General features: G+C 37.2%; 2 protein-coding genes across 3 annotated transcripts in view; both read right to left on the bottom strand.

Moving 5' to 3' along the window:
- LOC134816912 (mucin-2-like) overlaps positions 1 to 21860 on the bottom strand; it is a 765431-nt gene that overhangs the window by 424583 nt on the left and 318988 nt on the right. The window lies entirely within an intron of this gene.
- LOC134816923 (kelch-like protein 3) overlaps positions 1 to 21860 on the bottom strand; it is a 99988-nt gene that overhangs the window by 23725 nt on the left and 54403 nt on the right. The window contains exon 1 of one of the 2 annotated variants that reach the window (XM_063825973.1): positions 8495 to 8521. The exons of the other annotated variant lie outside the window; for it this stretch is intronic. The gene's annotated coding sequence lies outside the window, so the exon portion shown is untranslated. Of the gene's footprint in view, positions 1 to 8494; positions 8522 to 21860 lie in introns of those variants that run through there. 2 annotated transcript variants of the gene reach the window in all.

The raw sequence follows: 21860 nt of genomic DNA, 5'->3' as shown, positions 1-21860 counted from the left end.
ATAATAAACTGTTACAAAGGCGATGAATGCAAATTTGTGCTCTATGCTGATGACACAAATATATTTATCACTGGACCGTCCAAAGAAGCAACATACTTGAAGGCCAATAAAGTTCTTGATTTCGTATGCAAATTCATGAGAAGTAATCTCTTACATATAAATATGTCTAAATGCTGCTACATACATTTTCTACCTGCATACGAATCTGATGAAACCTGCGCCAGGGTTAGGCCGTATGCCAATGAACATGACAAATCACAAGGAATATTTATAAATGGACACAAAATTGTCAAGGTTAGCAACACCAAATTTCTTGGTGTAGTAATTGATGAAAAACTTAGCTGGGGCCCACATATAGAATATCTAAGAAAAAAAATTAGATCCACTACAGGAGCACTTAACAGGATTAAACATTCAGTTCCAGGGGAACACTACCAAAAAATATACTCTGCATTATTGGAATCACATCTTGCTTACGGAATAAGTGTTTGGGGCTCAGCTCTCAAAGACCAACCAAACGATAAGCTGTTCATAACTCAGAAACGTTGTATAAGAATCCTTTTTGGAGACCTAAATGCATACCTCGACAAACATGCCACTTGTGCACGAGCCAGACCTTATACAAAACAGAGGTTAGGAGCTGCTTTTTTCGAAAAAGAGCACACCAAGCCCATTTTTAATCGACTAAAATTGCTTACTGTTCAAAACTTGTACAAATACCACTGTATATCTGAGATATTTCGAATTATGAAATTTCGCACTCCATACTCGTTGTATTGTACTATAGACTCATCAAAACGTGATACAAGCAATGTCATAATCCTCCCAAGAAAAACCAACACTTTTCTTTATATAGCCTCCAAATTGTGGAATAGCATACATAAACGGATTCTAAATGAGAATGGGGAAATCCTCACTACTTCTGTAGCTTTGGTTAAATTACGCTGTAAAAGTATCATCCTGGGATCTCAATCCATCAACAATAATAACACCTGGACTTACCACAACTTTCACATCGCCCCTCACTCAATCACAGACCAAACCATTTCATCACTCACTCACCAAATTGCCGACCCAATATCTATTGAAGTGGCGAAAATTTTCTAGACAAATGATATTTCGATATTATTGCTGCAGCAGATACAAATACCAACATTATTATATTCCCAAACGTTTGAACCTTTAAATTAACTAGGAAAGTCAATCCTCAACTTGACTTTTACTGTTTTAAACAGATATGATGATATTAACTTAATTTATTATTATTATTATTATTATTTTTTTACATACTCCTTCTTAGTGTGGTGACTTGGGGTCCATAATTAATATAACAATACAAGCTGATAAACCAAAAAGAACAACTGGGGTAGGTAGGTAGGTAGCCCTGGTGGGTGCGTAAACTTTACGGTCTGCTCTCTCCAAGATCAGCCTGCTTCTCCATTTTACCGTGAAGCCTAATTTCTAGTTTTTATAAAATATACAATGCAAGTGCAGGTTTACTAATCTTAATCTACTTAACAACTCGATAGCCCAAGTCACCATACCCGTAGTATATTCCATGGTAATAGAAGAGCTTTAAAGTTTTTCAAATTGTTGCTATAATTGATTTAAATAAAAATTTGTTGTTTTCTTGAATTTGTTGTTTTCTTGACTTGTTTCACGCGCGCTACTGCAAGCGAGAGGGCTCTGGTTAGAGCAAACTGCTGCTAACTGCTGCTAACTGCTGCTAACTGCTGCTGACTGCTGCTGACTGCTGCTGTCGCGCGCGTTATTTGCATGTTGCAGTTGCAACAGTTAGCTTGATTCACGAGGTAAATTTTTGCATCTCGCCGATCTGCATACGTATGGTTGCGAGAAGCATTATCGGATGCGCGCGGCGCAGTAGTGCATCGTGCTACAACAATTAGCAGCAGTTAGCAGCAGTTAGCAGCAGTTAGCAGCAGTTAGCAGCAGTTCGCAGCAGTTTCTTTGCACTTTAGTCTGCCTGTGCATAGATTGATAAAATTATAAATGCAATGTATAATTCACCATGAAACGTGCGCCAAATTGAACTTGTTAAAAAATATTAAATATTTTCTATTATTATTATACAAATATATCAACCGTTACACGTTAAGTGTGAGCTCCAACTGGCTGTGAAAAAAAACGCTTTTAAACCTTTATCAAGCTTGGTAGCCGATAAAGTTGAAATTATCAAATATGAAAACAAAAGTGCGCGCGCAAAAATGAAATAGTTTAAATGTTGACACATGACAACTTTTTAAAATTTTACCTTAAATTTTTTACCATAGCTTGTGTCTCCATAGTAGAGGCTCTTACGGGCAAAAAGACGTGTTTTCTGCTACGAGTTTAGAGACCTAACCGCTAATTGGACACAATAGTATGACGTCTAAGGATCGATAATATGTTAAGAAGTATAAATTTGGCCTTATTAGTCACGTGCTATACCAATGCGCGTTTTAAACTTTGACAGTCTATTACTCTAAGGCAAATAAAGTAATTATATCCATATTTTGTCAGCAATAAGATCACATTATTTTCTATTTAGTGTGAAAATATGAGCTAGAACGGACATAATCTCGCTGAGTTATAGCTGTTTGAAATTTATGATGAACGCGCGGGTGCCAATTGATAACAACTAAATGCTTTTGCGCGTAGTGCGCGTCGAAAATTTGGCAAAAACAAGAAAACAACAATTTCAAGAAAACAACAATTTTATTTAGTATCAATTAAAGCAGACAAAAATATATTTTCTATATATATAACTAGCACGAACTTTAGATCAGATATCTTAGGGGACTTGGAGTAGCAAGAGATTGACTAGAAGGTATATACCTTTTACAAAGATACGTCGAGAAGAATCCAGGGTGATACAGGATCGGAGAGTGCAGACCAAAAGTTTACGCACCCACCTTTGCCTCCTGAGTTCTTGGTTGGATAGAAATTTATGCAAACTTGGTCGTTTATACTCCAAGTCCCTTTGTTAAAAGAAGTAGTATTAACTATGTCTAGAGTTAGCTTCGTTCAATAATAACAATATCAATATAATAATCAATATCAATACCAGATAAACCTACCGAATAAATTATTAAATATCAATAAATTAATTCATTCCGATAAAATTTTTTATAAATTTAGATATTTAGTATCTAAAAACATTACAACAAATGGTTAAAAAAGCGCCCAAAATCGATTTGAAAGATTTTCTGTCTATAGTACAATCATGATAGTAATAGTAAGTGTGCGCCGCTGCAATTAGACTTGATTACTGCAATTTAAAATTGTTTGGAGTCCAAGTATCTTTTAAGTCAGCTGCCTGTGCTTGTATTAATAGTGCTTTTGTTCTCAGTTTTATCAAGCTAATGGACGTTTCTAAGCAATTGCTTGAAGTTAAAATTTTTTTATGAACAGCGTTCCAAAGCTTGGCTGCATTAAACAAAAAGGTATTTGATTTATTTAGGAGAATAACCGTGAGACTCGTTGCACGGTTTGAAATGTTGATAGCCTCATAAAGGGAGTATGGGCAGTGGTACTTGATAATCTTAGAAAATTCTAAGATGCAGTGATATTTGTACAAGTTTTGAGCCGTAAGTATTTTTAATCTATTAAAAATGGGTTTTGTATGTTCCTTTTCAAAGTGTTTATGGTCTAGTTTTTGCATACCGTATGGTCTAGTACGTGCACATGTTGATTGTTTATCTAAATATGAGTCAAGGTTGCCAAAAAGGATCCTTATACAGTGCTTCTGTGTGATGAAAAGACTATCATTGGACCGTTCTTTGAGGACAACACCCCACACACTTATACCATAACTGAGATGTGATTCAAAAAGAGCATTATATATTTTTAAATATAGTTCAGAAGGTATCGAGTGCCGAATTCTGCAGATTGCACCAGTCATAGATCGCAGTTTTTTACGGATGTAGTGCATGTGGGCAATCCAGTTTAGCTTACTATCTATAACAACACCTAAGAATTTGGTATCCTTGACTTTAGTAATAACCTTACCATTGATGAATATTGATCTAGATTCATCTAGCAGGATAGCAAATGGTCTGGTCCGTGCACAGGTGTCATCATATTCAGAGGCAGGTTTAAAATGTATGTAGCAGCATTTGGACATATTGATATGAAGTAGATTACATTTCATGTAAATCGAGACATGTTTAAGTACTAAGTTGGCTTTTTTGTATGTTGCTTCTCTAGATGGTCCTGATATGAAGATATTAGTGTCATCAGCATAAAGTACAAATTTCACCTCACTGTCTGAAAAGCAGTTTACTATATCGTTCATATACAATAGGAAGAGTAACGGCCCTAGAATTGACCCTTGTGGTACTCCAAATTTCACGTCCATTGTTTCTGATGGTACATCGTTATACATAACATACTGCTTTCTGTTAGTCAAATAGCTTTTTAGTAAGGTAAGTGCTGTGCCCCTAATACCGTAGGAATTTAATTTGCATAAAAGAATATCGTGATCAAGGGTGTCGAAGGCTTTGCTCAAGTCAATGAATATCCCTAGGACATGTTTATTGCTTGCCAGAGACTTAGTAACGGAGTCTATAGATTTGTGTAGAGCATGGGTGGTAGAATGGCCTTTTCTAAATCCAAACTGTGAGTCTGTTAGTACACCTTTAGATGTGAAGAAATTATAGAGGCGTTTATAAATAACCTTCTCGAAGATCTTTCCAAATAAAGGTAATATTGATACAGGCCGATAATTTTCAATGCATTCTTTATTGTCTTTCTTGTAAATAGGAATAACTTTACCAGTTTTAAAAATACTTGGGAATGTACCACTTTGTATGCATGTGTTGTAAAGCCTAGCCAAAGTACCTGCAATGAGTTTTGCCGGTTTTTTTACGACAACTACAGGTATGTCACTGGCCTTACCATTTTGAAAATCTCGGATCACCTCGATAATCTCGTTTTCATTAGTTTCTTCCAGGTATATGGAGTCAGATACCGAATTAGACATAAACTGAGCAAATGATTCTACTGGTTCCAGAGAAATACTATTGTTTGACAGTACATTTTTATTGAGATTACTTGCAAGAGATGTAAAATATTCACAGAATTTGTTAGCAATTATTCGTCTGCAAGTAACTCTCTGGCCATCTATGACAAAATCGTCTTTACATCTAGATAAATTTTTGCCACGGAGTTCATTTATAATTTCCCAGGTCTTTTTTGAGTTCATGCTGTACTTCTCGAATTTTTGAGTATAGCACATAGCCTTTGCCATCTTTATTGAGCTCTTGAGAAACTTGTCGAATTCCTTGTAGTATATGTGCTTGTTTGGATCCCCATCAGGTAGTTTTAATGTACAAGTCTTCTTCCATTCGAAATACAACCTAGCTTTCTTGTCGATGGAGTTAATGAGGCCCTGGGTGATCCAAGGGTTGGTTATGCTGTTACGTTTAGTGGTTCTAGGAGTTAGAAGTTTGCAAGACAAATCTATCTTTTCTTGAAATAACTGCACGAAAGAGTCAAATGTGTTACAGCTGTGGTGGAACCTATCTATATCGTTTTCTATTTCAAGACAGAGCTTCTCTAAGTTAGCATTACTATAGTCGTAGTGTATAGTAATTTTGTCTGATGAATCAGGTGTTGGCACAGAGTCAGGGGAAAGTTCAATAAGAGTGAATATAGGGTGATGGTGGGAGATCTTGTCAGATATCACACCAGAAATAAGGGATTGATCTACGACATTGGTATGGATATTGTCAATACAGGTCCTGGAACAGCCAGGCATTTGGTGAGTTGGTAATGATATGGTTGGTATGAAGCCGTTGTTGAATATTATTTCTTGAAATTTGTCCTCTGATGGAGATGGGTCGTTCAAAATGTTAACATTGAAATCACCAAGAATATATACTTTTTTGCCATTCAGTTTTGAGAGAATACATTCATACGCTTTGTTGAACATCTCAAGTGATGCGTTTGGGGGACGGTATATAACCCCTACGACCGTTGGATCTTGCAAGCTAGTGATTGATACAAACAGTGATTCTATGTGTTCATTACAGAGAGATAAGTCAGTGATTTTGTTAAAGTTAAGGGAATCGTGTAGGTAAAGACACACTCCTGACCCTTTACCCTTGAACTGGTTTTTCTCTTGGCAAAAGTAGCGTGATTGGTAACAAGAGGAGTATCCGTTAAGCTGATACAGAGTTCCATTTTCGGGATTAGTGTTTGTTTCTGCAAGGCCGATAACAGAGAATTTGTGGTCGATACAAGACAATTCAACTGCAAAGTTGTCAAAGTTTGATGCATTTCCATCAATATTTAGAAATAATTTGGACAAATATTTAGCTGAATTTTTAGGTAGGATGGTGGCATTCAACTCTGTTATTGAGAATGTTTTGCAATTTTCAAGTATCTTTGAGCTGTTGTAGATAGATTCAATATAATTAACTGGCTCATCATCAATGAGGCCATTGTTTGCAAAGTGGGGAGCTTGGTAGAAAGGGTTATACCGAACGATATCATTGGCATCAGTGCATATTTTGCAGTATGTTGCATCTCGAAATTTGACTATGTTATCATCAGTTTTGCATTTTTTATGCATTATTTTGTCACACATCTGACAAGTTATGAATGGATGTCCAGCACGCACAGGTCTATTGCAGCAGCAGCAAATTTCGCATATTAGTTTGGCTATCATGACATAACTACGGATCTACGAGAACGTGGGGAAAATCTTTTTTGGGCCTTGGTAACATCACTGAACAACCTCCCATCAACAGGGCTACCTAGGATCTTATGGGCAATTGCCCGGGAGAGTTTAAAGATACCGCTTGACCCCAGGTGGATTGGGTCATCCGGCTTCTTGTATCTACAAAACTGCTTGTCCAGTAGACCCTCCTCATCAACAAAACTATCAAAATCTAAAGTGCCTATTCTAGTATTAGTATTACAGTACCCAAATAATAAACTATTAAACTCCATGGCTCTGTCATTCAGCCAGGAGGACCTAGTTGGAAGGATGGGTGAAACTATAACTTTAGAGTATGGACACATATCACAAATATTCTTGAGCTTCTTTGTCAGCTCATTAGCCCAATGTTTAACATCACCCCCTCCCCTCTTGATATTATTTACACCACAGTGTACTACAACGTTCTTGTATCCTACACAAAGAAGAGGGTCTAACTGATCTATTGTGAAACATTCAATTCTTTTCCCAGGCAGTTTGTGACCAAATGTTCCTTTACCAGCCCCAAATTTGAGGAACCGGGTGTTTGAATCACCAATAATCAATGTCGCATTGGTGCTCCTGCTTACGTAGCGAAAGGTTATACTGTATCTCAATTCCCTCTTTTCTGTGCTCTTGTCAATTCGGTGGTCCCACAGAAACTGGGACTGTTTGCTCATCACATAGAGACTACATCCCTCTATTGTCTCTACGATTTCTCCTTCAGGTTGATCCTTTTTTGTGAATTTGACCGAGCAATCACCACCTAAGGATACTGTAAAAATGGAACTATCATGGACCAATGATTGCTCGTTATCAGAGTGCTTAGGAAGAAAGCTGTTCCCGTCGGTGTACCGATTTATCAAGCACTGGTTGATTGTTGAACTAGGACATTCTTCCTTTATCTTGGAGACAAGCGGAGCGTAGGTTCTGTGCATGGGTTAACAGATAGGTGTCGAGGGGAGCAGATCTATTTGAGAAGAAACTAAGGAGACTGCTAACATTTTTGTCTTCTTCTGTGTCCTGATTTTCTGAATGAATTATTTTATCGACATCTCTAAGCATTTCGTCAATATCATCAATGACTGAAGCTGAGGAAGTGGTGGGTGTATCCTGATCAGGAACCGTAGTGGATAAAGTCTGGTCTGCAGCAGGTTGAGGTTTCTCACACTTTTCTGTTTGAGTGTCAGTGGGGGTTTCCATCATGGTGAAGAAGCAATGGGGGTACCAGGCAGACCAGGGGGCACCTTCACGTCCAACTAGCACACTCACTGAAAAGAAGGAAGAGCAGAAAGTAGTTTGAAATGTTCTGTTGTGGAAAACAATGAAAGTGTAAACTGGATTAGTCAAAATGATTCAAAAGATTGAAAAATTGAACAGACTGACGGACTACGACACATGGGACAAGAGAGTGAGTGAGTATGAAAAATATGAGGTGGTTGGACTGGCAAGCCCTATCATTTAATCAGAATACATTACATATAATCCATAAGCTATATATATGTCAGCCTGTTCTTGGAGCACAGCCCCAAAAGTTATCGGAAGTGAAGTTCAAGTTTTAAGTCTAAAATTCTTTCAACACTATCTACACATTAATCAGGGTTGTCCAATTGTCCAATTGTGGTTTGTGGTGTGAATGGAGTTATACATTGCCAAACAGAAACATCATTCACTACAACTACTTAACTTCTTAACAGGTTAAGAGTGCCAGTCTTCTGTTTCAGCACCCCCTGGACCATCATAGTACCCCCGATGCAGTTGACTTTAGCAAGCCATGGACATATTGGACATCCTCAAATTATTTGTTATATAGTAGTGTTGAAAGTATGTTGAAAGTATTAAAACGCTTGCGGAGTGACAATATTCAAACTTCGATTAAGTATATGAAGTGGGTACTTCTCGGAAAGGAAAAATTTAGGCAAACACGATGTGACTATTTTTGGGTTGATTTAATACAACTGCAAAAAATTATTCAAACTTAAAGCAAAAAAGTCAAAATTTTTACCACTTTTTTGGATTTTTACCTCAGAACAAATAGAGGGATTTGTTTTATTTTTATACAATCTTGTGCGGCTGTCTTTTAGCTATCTTTATGCAAGTTTTGCCGACATGCCAACAAAATTAACTTGCTCAAAATATCAAAAAACATGGTTTTTTGGCCTATTTTTGGCCCAAAAATCGGTTTTTTGCGATTTTACCCCAGAACAATCAGTCCAATCATCTTGAAACCACTTTCAATCGATTCTACGGTCAAAAATACGTCTAGTAAGGTGTATCTGGGGTCCCTAACGTATCGAGCAGACAATGCCCGTAAGAGCCTCTACTACCATGTCGCATTTCCGTGTTTGGTATAGCTGTGGTCGAAAGTTTGATTCGCATGCCTTCACGGTAAAATATTTTGATCTGAGTGTGATTAATAAAATCTTGGTCGTTAAAATGGTCAGAGCATACAAATATCGTCGAGATTTTTACATCCTCCGGTCTTCTTCCTATTCAGTATTTCCAGGTTATAATTGTGCAATGGGAAAATACTCTTGCTCCCTTATGCCTCTAGTTCAAACTGTTGCACAATCAACTTCTGATGCAAGCAAAGTGAAACAGGTATGGTATGCAGACGATGCAGCTGGAGGGGGAAAACTAGAAGAGTTCTGAGATGGTGGGAAAAACTTAATGAAACCGGGCCACTGTTTGGCTATTATCCCAATTTATTAATTTATAATATTATTATATTAATTATATTAATTTATAATATTATTTCAGAATTATAACTATTGTGAATTCAATAAAATAATTATCACTTTTGTATCCTTGTATCCTTGTATCCTTGTATCCCAAGCCAGCCAAAACATGGCTCATTGTTAAACCACACTGTAAAGAAAAAGCAGAAAAAATGTTTCCAGATTTACAAATATCAGAGGTTGGACACAGATATCTTGGATCATTCATTGGAACTGAGGAGGGGACAAAAACGTTTTTAGATAGTAAAGTTGATGAATAGATTAACGATATCGAAGATCTGGCAGATATTGCCAAGAGGGAACCTCAGGCAGCTTATTCTGCGTTCAACTATGGGGTATCTAAAAGATGGAATTATGTATGTCGAACAACACCTGGTATCAGTCAACACCTCAGGAGACTAGAATACAAAATTCAAGAATCCTTTATACCAGCAATATTGAACAGGTCGTTTGGAACCGACCAAACCAGTAGAAAACTCTTTGCATTACCAGTCAAAGAAGGGGGTCTTGGTATATACGATCTCAGTTTGATGTCTGATCTAGAGTACGAGTATTCCTGCAAAGTAACATTAGATCTTACAGAAGCAATATACAAGTAAAATACGATTTTAAGTAAAATACAATTTTAAGTAAAATACAATTTTTATTTTCCACAGAAGAATCAATACATATTGAATCCGATAATTCCATTAATATTCATTAAAAGTTGCTTTGTCATTTGTAAAATCAAAAACGAAAAGCCCTACGCTGAACGCGCGCGGCATTTTTTCTGCAGCTGCCTAGCTTCAAGCTTGTAGCCGCTAACACCGTAGCCGCCGCGCGCGCCCAGTGCTGGGGTGCATTCTCATTAACAATTAAACTTGGTCAAAGATATTTATATACAATTCCTAAATTAAATCAATAATCATTTTAATATGAGTATTCAACACTACTCGACAAAAAATATTTGCCGGCCCATCAACGATTCAGTCGCCGAAACAAAAATCAAATGTTTGCTTTTTCGTTTCAGGGACTGTTTGAACTCAGTACTATATCCGACTAATCACACTTTATAATGGTTAAAATACAAAGTAAAAAGATTTTCCTCGATGGGCCGGCATTCGCAACCGCGAAACGTTTTGAGTACGACAAACGATGACACCACCACCAGCCGTTAATTGATAAGTCCATGGGTGACGGGGGGGGGGGGGGGGGGGGGGGGGGTACCAATGGCATAAATGGCATAATGGAGAATTGGCCAATAAAAATTTCCATTTATGCCATAAAACGTATGCCATTTATGCCATTTTTGATATAATACATTTCTATTTTCTTTATTTGTCATATGAATCTTTAACGATCATTCCAAGCGTTATAAAGCATGAAACATGTCCCTTATTCAAGTACTAATAATAATTTGCGAATTTAAAGTCAAATATGAAGATCTAAATTCATGGCATAAATGGAGAATTGGCCAATCAAAATTTCCATTTATGCCATAAAACGTATGCCATTTATGCCATTTTATGCCATTGGTACCCCCCCGGGTGACGCCTTCGGCGCGAAAAGTGGCATGCAACGTATGTCAATAATTTCATATTGCCTATCACCTATCACCTAAGTTACTTTGCACATACTGCTTCTAGTTACACGATAGCGATCTCAGTTCCCAATAACGTGTGACCCAACAGAGCTGAGGGGATTGTGGAAGGACACGTACATTTTTCATTAACACGTGCCCTGATTACCCCCTCCGTTGAGCTACTATACGGGGAACGTTGACCGCCAGTCTGTAGTCAGATCGTTAATAAATTATACTTTAAAATTGGTTGCCGGGTGATGGTGTCAGTGAGAGACGTTAAGTTAGGTGAACATTGGTACAAAAATATAATAATCTAGCAGTTTATCTCAAAGTTAAAATCACTATTTGTTAAAGTATACAAACAGTTCTATTCAAAAGAACAAAGTCCGAGAGCAGAGAGAAGATTTGGAGACTATACACTCATATGTGGGGTTTAAATTTGGTATTAGTAATTTTAGGGTTCGACCGAAAATGTTGGTCGGTTGGTTAATAGGGAGCAGTCACTGTCATTAGAATTATCAGATTAGGAGCAACAATTAGAATCAAATTGGACATATTGTGTATTGTGTACTGTACACTTACCATTGTTTTCTTGAGCTCTATAAAATCATGAAATTCCGTGCACCGATTTCCCTCCATGAAAATTTCACCTGCTCAAGTAGGAAACCCACCCTTATACTAAGCCAAGCAGACCCCCCTGACAACTTCAATAGCAGAACGACTCGTATTTGGAACGTAATTGTGCCTAAGCTTGGTATACGTGACTACTGTCTAAGTGTGGCCTGCCTGAAGTCTAGGATGAAGCAATCACTGCTCGTCAACCAGCATAACCATGCTGATCTTGATTGGACAAACAAAGATTTCGAATGCTCTAATCTAAATTTTGACATTAAGTCTACCCTAGGGTCCACACATCCAAAATGATTATCTTGAAATTGAAAATTAGCTGGGTGTGCATTTTCCTTTGTCTTACTAACGTGTGTGAGCGCAGTGTAGTGAGAAAGTGTTTTTAACAGATTTATTATTAGACTTAGGATTATGATTTTTAATATATTCCATTGATATAAGATTTATTTTTGATAGGTACTTAATAAAGTTGATGAATTTCCCTCCCTATTAAAATTTTAAACCCATTTAGTGAAAATTGATAAACGAAGATCTAGATATTGATACATATTATAACCAACATTGCTTATATTCTGCCTTGTAAACAAAGAGCAAATCTTCTTAATGCCTTCTTCCTGTCCTAAAACTAAAACTTCATCCTATTAAAGTAAAGGCCAGTTGTTACCACAAGCTATTATACCGTCCCTCTCAAAAACATGCCTCAGCCTCCATCAAAAACAATTTTAGTTTTCAGTCCTTCTAGTTTCCAAAAATCTACCGAGCTAGTGTTCTGGTGTGCACAAAAGCCCCTAAGCCCGTGCATTCCTTGCCCCGCTAGCTGCCAGTCCTTGACAAACTTCCAATAGCAAAGATCAACTAGTCATTTACAAATTGAGCACTATACAATTTTAATTGTTTTAAATATTTGACTTTGTAAAATGAGCTAAAACATTGATTTATTAGTTTCATTGATTTATTAGTTTCATTGTGAAATCAGTGAAAACTAGAATGGCGGTAAAATGCTAGCGCGCCTTGTTATGCGCACTAACATACTAGCTGCTGAAAATAAAGAAGTATATGCATGATAATGTCGTTTGGCGGCAGCGCCTGCCGATACCTGGATTATATTGTGTTTAACTTAGAATTCAGTGAAATTTTTGTCATTCCATTCAGCACCATACCTGTTTTGGGCATTCATCAATGACTTTTGTAATTTATTCTTAACAGAAGAACAAGAGGAATTAAAATTAAATGAGCCAATTTTACAAAACTCATTCCACAGCCACGCTGATTTATAGATGAATTGTTTAGTTGGAGAAGGTGTGATTAACATATTGTCTTTCCTATGAGATATGGTGAACAAAGAGAACATTGAAATTGGTACTCTTGTCTTAATTATAAATTGGTACTCTTGTCTTAATTATTTAATTATATTAAATTGGTACTCTTATATAATTAAAATTCCATTAGGCAACGTAGTCTATATAGGTTCTCTACAGCTAGTAATTTATGTTTTGCAAATAGAGGTTTGGTAGACTCCTTAACATAAAAATCGCAACCCAAACGTTGGGAGCCGAACGGTCTAACTCTAGCACATGTTTTGAATTTGTCTACATACCTTTTATGGTCTCCAAATAGAATTCTTATACATTTCTTCTGAGTAATAAATAGTGGTTTTAACTGGATATTAGGAATACCTCCCCACACAGAAATAGCAAAACCGAGATGTGATTCAAAGAGAGAATGGTAAATTTGTTTATATAGTGATTCTGGTAAGCATTTCTTAATACGGTAGATACGTCCACAAGCACTGCTTAGTTTTTTGTTAAGAGATTGTATGTGTGGTTTCCAACTTAATTTGTCATCAATAATTACTCCAAGGAATTTAGTTTGACTAACACGCTTGATTACCTTGTTATTCATGGATAGGTAATAGCTATCTATATCGGCGTCTAATTCATTATTGTTACGTTTATTTGGAGAGAAGTACATGTAACAGCACTTTTTTACATTAATATGTAGTAGGTTTACTATCATGTACTTATTAACAGCCTGCAGTATTTTGTTAGCCATGTCATATACCTTATCCTTTGAGTCGGCTGCAACAAATATATTAGTGTCGTCAGCAAATAGAACAAATTTACCTAGACTTGTTATATTACAAATATCATTTATGTACAGTATGAACAGTAGAGGTCCGAGCACACTCCCTTGGGGGACTCCAAATTCTACAGGTAATTCATCAGATTTTACATCAAGAACGTCCACAAATTTTTTTCTATTAGATAAATAACTAGAGATAAGATTTAGAGCATTTCCTCGGATAATTTTGTTATTAGCTTAGAGTGGTCTAGGGTATCAAAGGCTTTAGAAAGATCTACGAAGACACCTAGTACGTGCTGCTTTTTGCTAGTTAACAATTCAATATGTTCTACAGAATAATTAAGTGCATGACTAGTGGAATGCCCTTTTCTGAAACCAAATTGGTTTTCATGAATTATTCCCTTAGAGGTTAAGAAACTATACAACCTAGCATATATCAGTTTTTCTAGTATTTTCCCAAAAACAGGTAGTGTCGATACGGGTCTATAATTTCCTAAAAGCTGTTCATCTTCCTTTTTGTAAATCGGACTAATTCTCCCTGTCTTAAGTTCTTCAGGAAATAGGCCTTCTTGCATGCATCTATTGAAATACTTCACTAAATACGGTGCAATTACTTGACACGACTTCTTAATTACATGAATTGGTATGTCGCTTGATTTACCATTTTTTAATTCGTTTATGGTCTCTATCATTTCAGCACTGTCACAGTCTTTAAGATAAATACTGGATGTGATGGATTTCGGGAGGTAGTCGGTAAATGTTGGTAAATCATTTATTCTTAAATAGTCATGAGAATACACTTCATTAAGATTAGATGCAATGGAAGCAAAGTACTTGTTGAACTCATTTGCAATTACACGACGATTGGTTACACGCTCATTATCAATAATAAAGTTAGGTTTCGTCTGACGTCTCTTCTTACCACGTAATTCGTTAATTATCTGCCAAGTTTTCTTGCTGTCACCAATACATTCAGCAATCTTTCCCCCGTGATACTTATGTTTTGCACAATTAATGAGGTGGTTTAATAACTTCCGGTGTGCTTTAAATTCCTGATGACGCATTATTTTATTTGTACAGTGATAACAAAGACAGTCTGATTGGTTGGGTGTTGAAGTGTTAAGACATGCCTTTTTTCCTGCCTTTATCTTAAGTTCATAAAGCTCATGTTTTCTATTTACAGAGTTAATTAGGCCTGACGTAATCCACGGATTATTCCTAGCGGTTCGTTTAGAACACTTAGGTTGCTCTAGTTTACATGCGTTGTCTAGTTGTTGATTAAATACTGAGACAAAGTCGGTGAAATTCTCTGGTGGCCTATTTAACAAATCGTTATCGAGTGCTTTAACAAAATGATCAACGTTAGTTCCACAATAATCGTAGTATTGGGTGTACTTTTGATCGTGGGCCTCATTACTGACTAGGGGTGATTTGAATATGTGGAATACAGCGTGATGATGGCTGATGCAAGTACTTATTGATCCAGAGTAAACAGAATTTTCTATGTTGGTAGTGAGTATGTTATCAATGCATGATTGCTTACATCCTGGTTTGTGGTGCGTGTAGGTGGAGATTAGAGGTGACAGACCAAGGCCTAATATCAAGTTTTCGAAGTCCTGAACAAGCTTGGTGTTTTCATCATGTAAATCAATGTTAAAATCGCCAATTAGGTGGACATTATTCTTTGGACATTGTTCAATAATCTTCTTAAGTTCGTTGAGTGCTTCGGTGGAATTTTCACTTGGGGGACGATACACTACGCCTACATGGAGGGGTTCATCATGTTGGACGGTTACAAATATAATAGTTTCTAGATTTTCTGATACCCATGATAACTCATCGTTTACGACTCCATTAAGAGTGTCTTTTATGTATAACGCTACACCACTTCCTTTTACTTTGTTGACATATTTATCTTGATAAAAACGATTATACCCTTCTAAATGGTAAACACTACTTTCGTCTATTGTAACATTAGTTTCAGCAAGTTCAATGAATTGGAACTTTCCGGCTATTCTGTCTAACTCCATGGTGAAGGCGTCAAAATTTGTTTTATTACCATCAATGTTTTGAAAGATCGTTGAGCAGTTATTTTCAAAGTGCGGTTTCATTAGTATATTAAATTCCTTAAGTGTATAAGACTTACAGTTTTCTAGCATATCAGAGATTTTCTGAATACAAGGGTCTTCAGAGTCGACCATTACTTTAAAAGGATTGTGTTTAATAGGGATAGAATGTTTACAGTTTGTACAGTAGAAATTTTCGTTAATTATTTGTGCTTGAGATGACTTGAAGCATTTAGCAGGGAGAATTCTATTACAGTTAAAGCATTCAAAGTGGGGAAGCCCTAATCCAATACTCTTTTGACAGTGATTGCAAATTTCTTTTTGAAGACGATTAATACTTTCAACACTACTATATAACAAATAATTTCAGGCATGGCTACCGATGAGTAATCCGTTGGAGTAAAGTCTGCCGGTGTCCTGGGTGTGATGGATCTGAGTTAGATGGCAGGTTGTGGAGGTGGTAATCGTTTCTTCCTATTGCCCTGGTAGTCTTGTACTACCAGGGCTCCTGCGGTCTGGTACGAGGTTAGTTTTATTGTTAGAGATCTAGTGATGTTTGAAATTTATTAACTCCTTTTAGCTACTTCTCCTTTAGATAAGTATTGCATTCTTTTTTCTGCTATACAGTTCTTTACAACACCTCTGTTCATTATAATTCAAATTTTTTTCACTCTGGGCATTGGGACAGCCTTAGCTGCAATTTCTGTAAAATTGCTATCTACCACAAAAACCGAACTGTCACCTACCATGTCACCGAAACAGACTGTTAAGTTACTTTTCAGTATAACCAGCAGCTGGCTTGGGGTCATGTCTAGGTGTGGTCTGGTTTTTCTATCTCTCCTTAATATTTCCCTGATAGTAATTTGTAATTGTTCCTTACTGAACCCTGGACCAAATTTATCCGTTGTTTACAATAATGTCCATGGTTTCCTAAATACACGCGATTTAGCATCAGGAACACCACCACTAAATATGACCAAGATACATGAATTCCATGGTTATATCTACAAACATAAGCCTCACATCATTATTCTAAACGAGACATGGCTGAAAAATTCCATTCTCAGTAATGAGGTGCTCCCTGACAAATACAAAGTATTTAGGCTTGACCGATCCTTAAGATCGCATCCAGTGGATGCAACCCAGCCCAAGAAATTCAGAAAAAACGGTGGTGGTGTTCTGATTGCCCATAGAACAGACATTGATATCTCGAGTCTAAAGTTCTCTAAAGTTAGTGTTCAAGCTGAATTATTATCCATCATTATTAAGACTCAGTGTGGAAGAAACTTTTGTATATCAACATTTTATAGAGTAGGAACGCTTGGCTTAGATAATTTTGAATCTTTCAAGAAACATTTTGTTACTTTAGCATCTGCCAGAAAATTGCAAAGGCACATTCTGGTAGGTGACTTTAATTTGGCTTCGATTTCCTGGCCAGATGGTCAGTCATCTTGTCAGCTACATTCTAGCTTTGTAAATTTTCTCACTGATGACCTCGGACATACACAACTTATTAGCTCCCCTACTCACAAGTCAGGCAACACCTTAGATCTTGTGTTCACTAACATTCAAAACCTTATTAAGAATGTTAAAGTTTTAGATCAAAACGAAATGTGTATGTCCGACCACTTTTGTATCACATTTGACATTGATATTAAGACCAAGTATATTAAGCAGCCTAAAAGAAAGATCTTTAATTATAGTAAAGGTAATTTTAGGGGCCTGAATTCTGAGTTATTTAGCATCGATTGGGATAGTATATTTGAGTGTAATGATCCTTATCTTGCCTGGAGTCGATTCAGAGGAGTTCTCGGTGCAGCCTGTGACCGATGGATCCCTAAAAAGACCATTAAGTCTCAGTTCCAGCCCCCATGGTATGACTCCGAATGTGATCGTCTCCTACGAAATAAGGAGAAATGGAGAATAAGGCATAAGGGGAGCAACTCTGAGTCTCATAAACAAAAGTTTCGTGCATTTCGCACAAAATTTAAAAATTTGATGGACGAAAGAATGAGACTCAGTGTTGAGGATGACTCCGATGATGCTCTTATCTCCAAGAAATTCTGGACCTACGTTAAATCTAAATCAAAGTCAACCAGGATCCCTGAAACTGTCAAATATCATAATCGCTTTCGAAACAATCCATCTGATCAAGCTGCCCTTTTTAACGAATATTTTTATGAGCAGTTTTCTCAAGAGAGCGATTATGGCATTGACATAGATTTTCGTGATGATTGTTTTTCAAGTCTAGTGTTTAGTAGAGAAGATGTTCTGTTGATTCTTAAAAAGTTAAATCCTAACAAGGCCCCTGGCCCTGATGGGATTCATGGGAGAGTCCTCAAAAACTGTGCCCAAAGCCTTGCATACCCACTTAGTGTTTTATTTAACCTGTCTTTCTCGAGCGGATGCATACCCCCTGATTGGAAGCTGGCACTTGTAGTACCAGTGCACAAAAAGGGCGATAAGTCTTCGGTTGAGAACTACAGGCCTATCTCGTTAACATCTCTTGTAATGAAAGTCTTTGAAAGGTGCATAAAGACTGCATTATACGCTGCATGTTCTGATCTGTTGGATGACCGACAACACGGTTTTGTTAATGAACGTTCATGCACAACCCAAATGATACCTTTTACGGACAATCTTGCACTTGCATTGAATAACAGGTCCAGGACTGATATAATATATTTTGATTTTGCAAAAGCTTTTGATAGCGTTTCGCATGACCTCATTTTAAGTAAATTAAAGAATATTTTTAATGTCGATGGACTAATGCTTAAATTTATTAAGTCCTATCTTGAGGGGCGACAACAACAAGTAGTGATAGGAGGCCAAACGTCTTCTTCTCTACCAGTTCGGTCTGGTGTCCCTCAAGGTTCTATACTTGGCCCTTTATTGTTTGTAATATTTATAAATGACATGTTCTCCTGTGTCTCTGAAGGCACCAATATCGCCCTTTATGCAGATGACACTAAAATTTGGAGGGAGATCCTTGGTTACCCTGACCATCACATAATCCAAAATGACATCAACAGATTATATGATTGGTCAGTGAGAAATCGAATGAAGTTCCACCCACAAAAGTGCAAAGCCCTCTCTGTGTCCCTGCAAAGAAACTTGCTGGATAACTTGCCATTCAATACCTTCTTTTATAAACTTTCTGGAAGTGATATTGACTTTGTGCCCTCTCAGTCAGATTTAGGAGTCGCAATAAACTCCAGGTTTAATTGGGGTGCACAATGTAAAGCGCTTGTTTCCAAAGCTACCTCTAGACTTGGACTACTTAAGAGAACATGTCATTTCACTACTGATAAAAGGCAGAAAAGATCGTTCTATTTAGCGTTAATTAGGTCTATATTTGAACATTGTTCTGTCATATGGTCCCCTCAATCTGCAACTCATCTTCAACAGTTTGTTGCTATCCAAAAGAGGGCTATTAAATGGATCAATGGTGAACCTTACTCCAGTTATAATGACGATAAACTTGCTACAGAGCAAAAGAAACTAAATATTCTCCCTGTTAAACAGAAGTTTATTTATAACGATCTTATGACCTTCTATAAAATAGTGAATAGCATAATTCCAGTTTCGCTCCCTACATATATAGTCCTATGCCGTCCAGAGGGCACCCGATACACTAGGCACAATGCTCAAATAATTGATATGTCGGATACTTCAACTTACATGAGTACCACTGTGCCCTGCTCGGATGCCTTCCGAAATAGCTTTTTTCATAGATCTATGCTGAAATGGAATAGTCTACCAGTATGTATCCGGCAGTCAGAGCGGATTTCTACTTTTAAGGCCAAACTGATCAAGTACCTCTGGGCTGCCGATACAGTCTGGCCAGATTAGCTCATCAGTCTTATGAGTCTCAGAAATTTGTTTTTGTTGGTTACAATTCTGTCCGTCCAATTTCCTATCTGCTTGTCCTTTTCTTTTTTCTTTATCACTTGTGACGGAATTGTAATGAACAAAATCCTTATAATTATTTATGATATGTTTGATTTCTTGTTAATGTTTGTCATTCAAATTTGGTAGACGGCCCCAACGTTAATGTGGCTCTTGCTATGTGTTGGTTCAGCCGAATTAATTATTATATAATCAAGTTTATTTTTCTCGTTAGTTGTCATCAGGCCAAACATTAAGCAACTTATATTGCAGTACCATTTATCATCTAGTATATCAAAATATGTCATTGTAATTTTGCATGGCTGAAATGTAACGCTTGATTTATATATATAATGATTAATTGAATTTTCAAATAAAAAAAAAAAAAATCATACCTGATTTAACCGCCAGACGTCGTCTGCTGAGATGCAGCCGGGTCTCTAGTCACATTGCTGTATAGTCTTCCATTCACTCTACCAGAGCGTCTTCTCTTGTCTTTTCCACCATTTAGTCTCAAACAACCAGCACCAAGATTTTTTTGATGATCAGGAAAAACTAGAAGAGATCAAGACTGTAATCCGAAAATCAAGGGAAGAGTTTTTCAAGGAGAGAAAAGAAGAGGTTACAAATGACCTAAATGAATCCCAGAAATTGCAATTAGATCTTACATCAGAGAAAGGGGCAAGTTCCTGGCTTTCGTCACTCCCGCTCAAATCATTCGGATTCTGTCTCAACAAGCAAGAATTCAATGATGCCCTAGCCCTAAGGTACAACTTTGGGATAAAAGATGCTGCAAGAAAATGTGTATGTGGAGGTGACAACTGAATTAACCACTCATTAATATGCAAAAGGGGTGGATATGTATCTCTTCGCCACAACTCATTGAGGGATGTGATAGCAGAGCTTTTAGAAACTGCTGGCTGTAAAGATGTTACCACTGAACCTCTCCTCATTCCTGTCAACGGGAGAGAACTTCCTGCAGGGGCCAACAAAGCAGATGGAGCTAGATTAGATGTTAGTGCTAGGAGTGTATGGAACCCATTGGAAAGGGCATTTTTAGATGTAAGAGTATTTCATGCTCAAGCTCCTTCCAATAAGGCTCTAGGATCTCCAACCACTATGTACAATAGCCACGAGAGACAGAAAAAGAATTTATACAATAAAAGGATTGTAGAAGTGGAACATGGTGTTGTGAATCGTTGTGATGTCAAGGACATATTGTGATTGATTGATCTAATGATATATTTGATAGTATTGTGATTGAGTAATCTAATGATATCATTGATAATACATTCTAACAATTAACTTATACAGGATGTTATCTGTATCTGGAATCAGTGTGTATCATTTGTAAAAGACCATTGTAACCAACTGACATTAACATCCTCTCGTTATAAAGTAAAGATGGCACAAACTCCAATACCACACCTAACAGTGGGACAGTCTGTGAGAGAATGGAGGAGGAGATACCTGGCTGCTACAGCGACGCTGACAGAGGCTCAGAAGAAGAGCATGATACCGGCTTATGTATTCAGCAGCTATGTTCTCTTAGCCGAAACTGCGATCAAAGAAGATACCCTAGACAAAGCACTTAGTCTTTTAGAAGAATTGATAGATGGGACAGTGGGAAGAGTATCAAGTGTGAATGAGTTTTGGGACCTGAAGCCAGCATCAAGATCATATACAGACATAGTCAGTTATTTCTTCTTACTGCAAAGCGAAGCAGATATAGCCAAAATAACACCTGACATGCTACTGCTAAAGTACTTGAAAGTCATACCAGATGGAGAGCAAATCTATGATGACAATGCTGACAAATTCAAAGCGGACATGGATGCAGCAGCAGTGGTGGAAATTTTCAAGATTGCGAAAGATAAATTGACTACCCTAAAGAAAAGCACAAGTACACCTCAAATCATCAAGAAAGAGAAAGAAGATTTTGATGTATTTGTTGCAGATGAAATGCCAAGATGGGCAGAAGAACTGAGAGAGGGTTTGCACAATGTTCAAGGGATGCTGGGAATGTTTCAAGAAGAGGACGACCAAAACAATGATGGTGAGGACGAACAGATTGTTATGTACAACAAACCCAACTCACAAGCTGATGGATATAATGGCAAAGACAGAAAATGTTGGATATGCCTAGAAAACGGTCACTATGCCAACCGATGCAGCAAAAGAAAATGTGTTCGTTGTGG

Source organism: Bolinopsis microptera, chromosome 6, assembly GCF_026151205.1.
Source record: "Bolinopsis microptera isolate Bmic1 chromosome 6, MBARI_Bmic_1.0, whole genome shotgun sequence".
NCBI classification, from domain to species: Eukaryota; Metazoa; Ctenophora; class Tentaculata; order Lobata; family Bolinopsidae; genus Bolinopsis; species Bolinopsis microptera.
The sequence above is the reverse complement of the archived record's forward strand: the minus strand, read 5'-3'. Positions and strand labels throughout refer to the sequence as shown.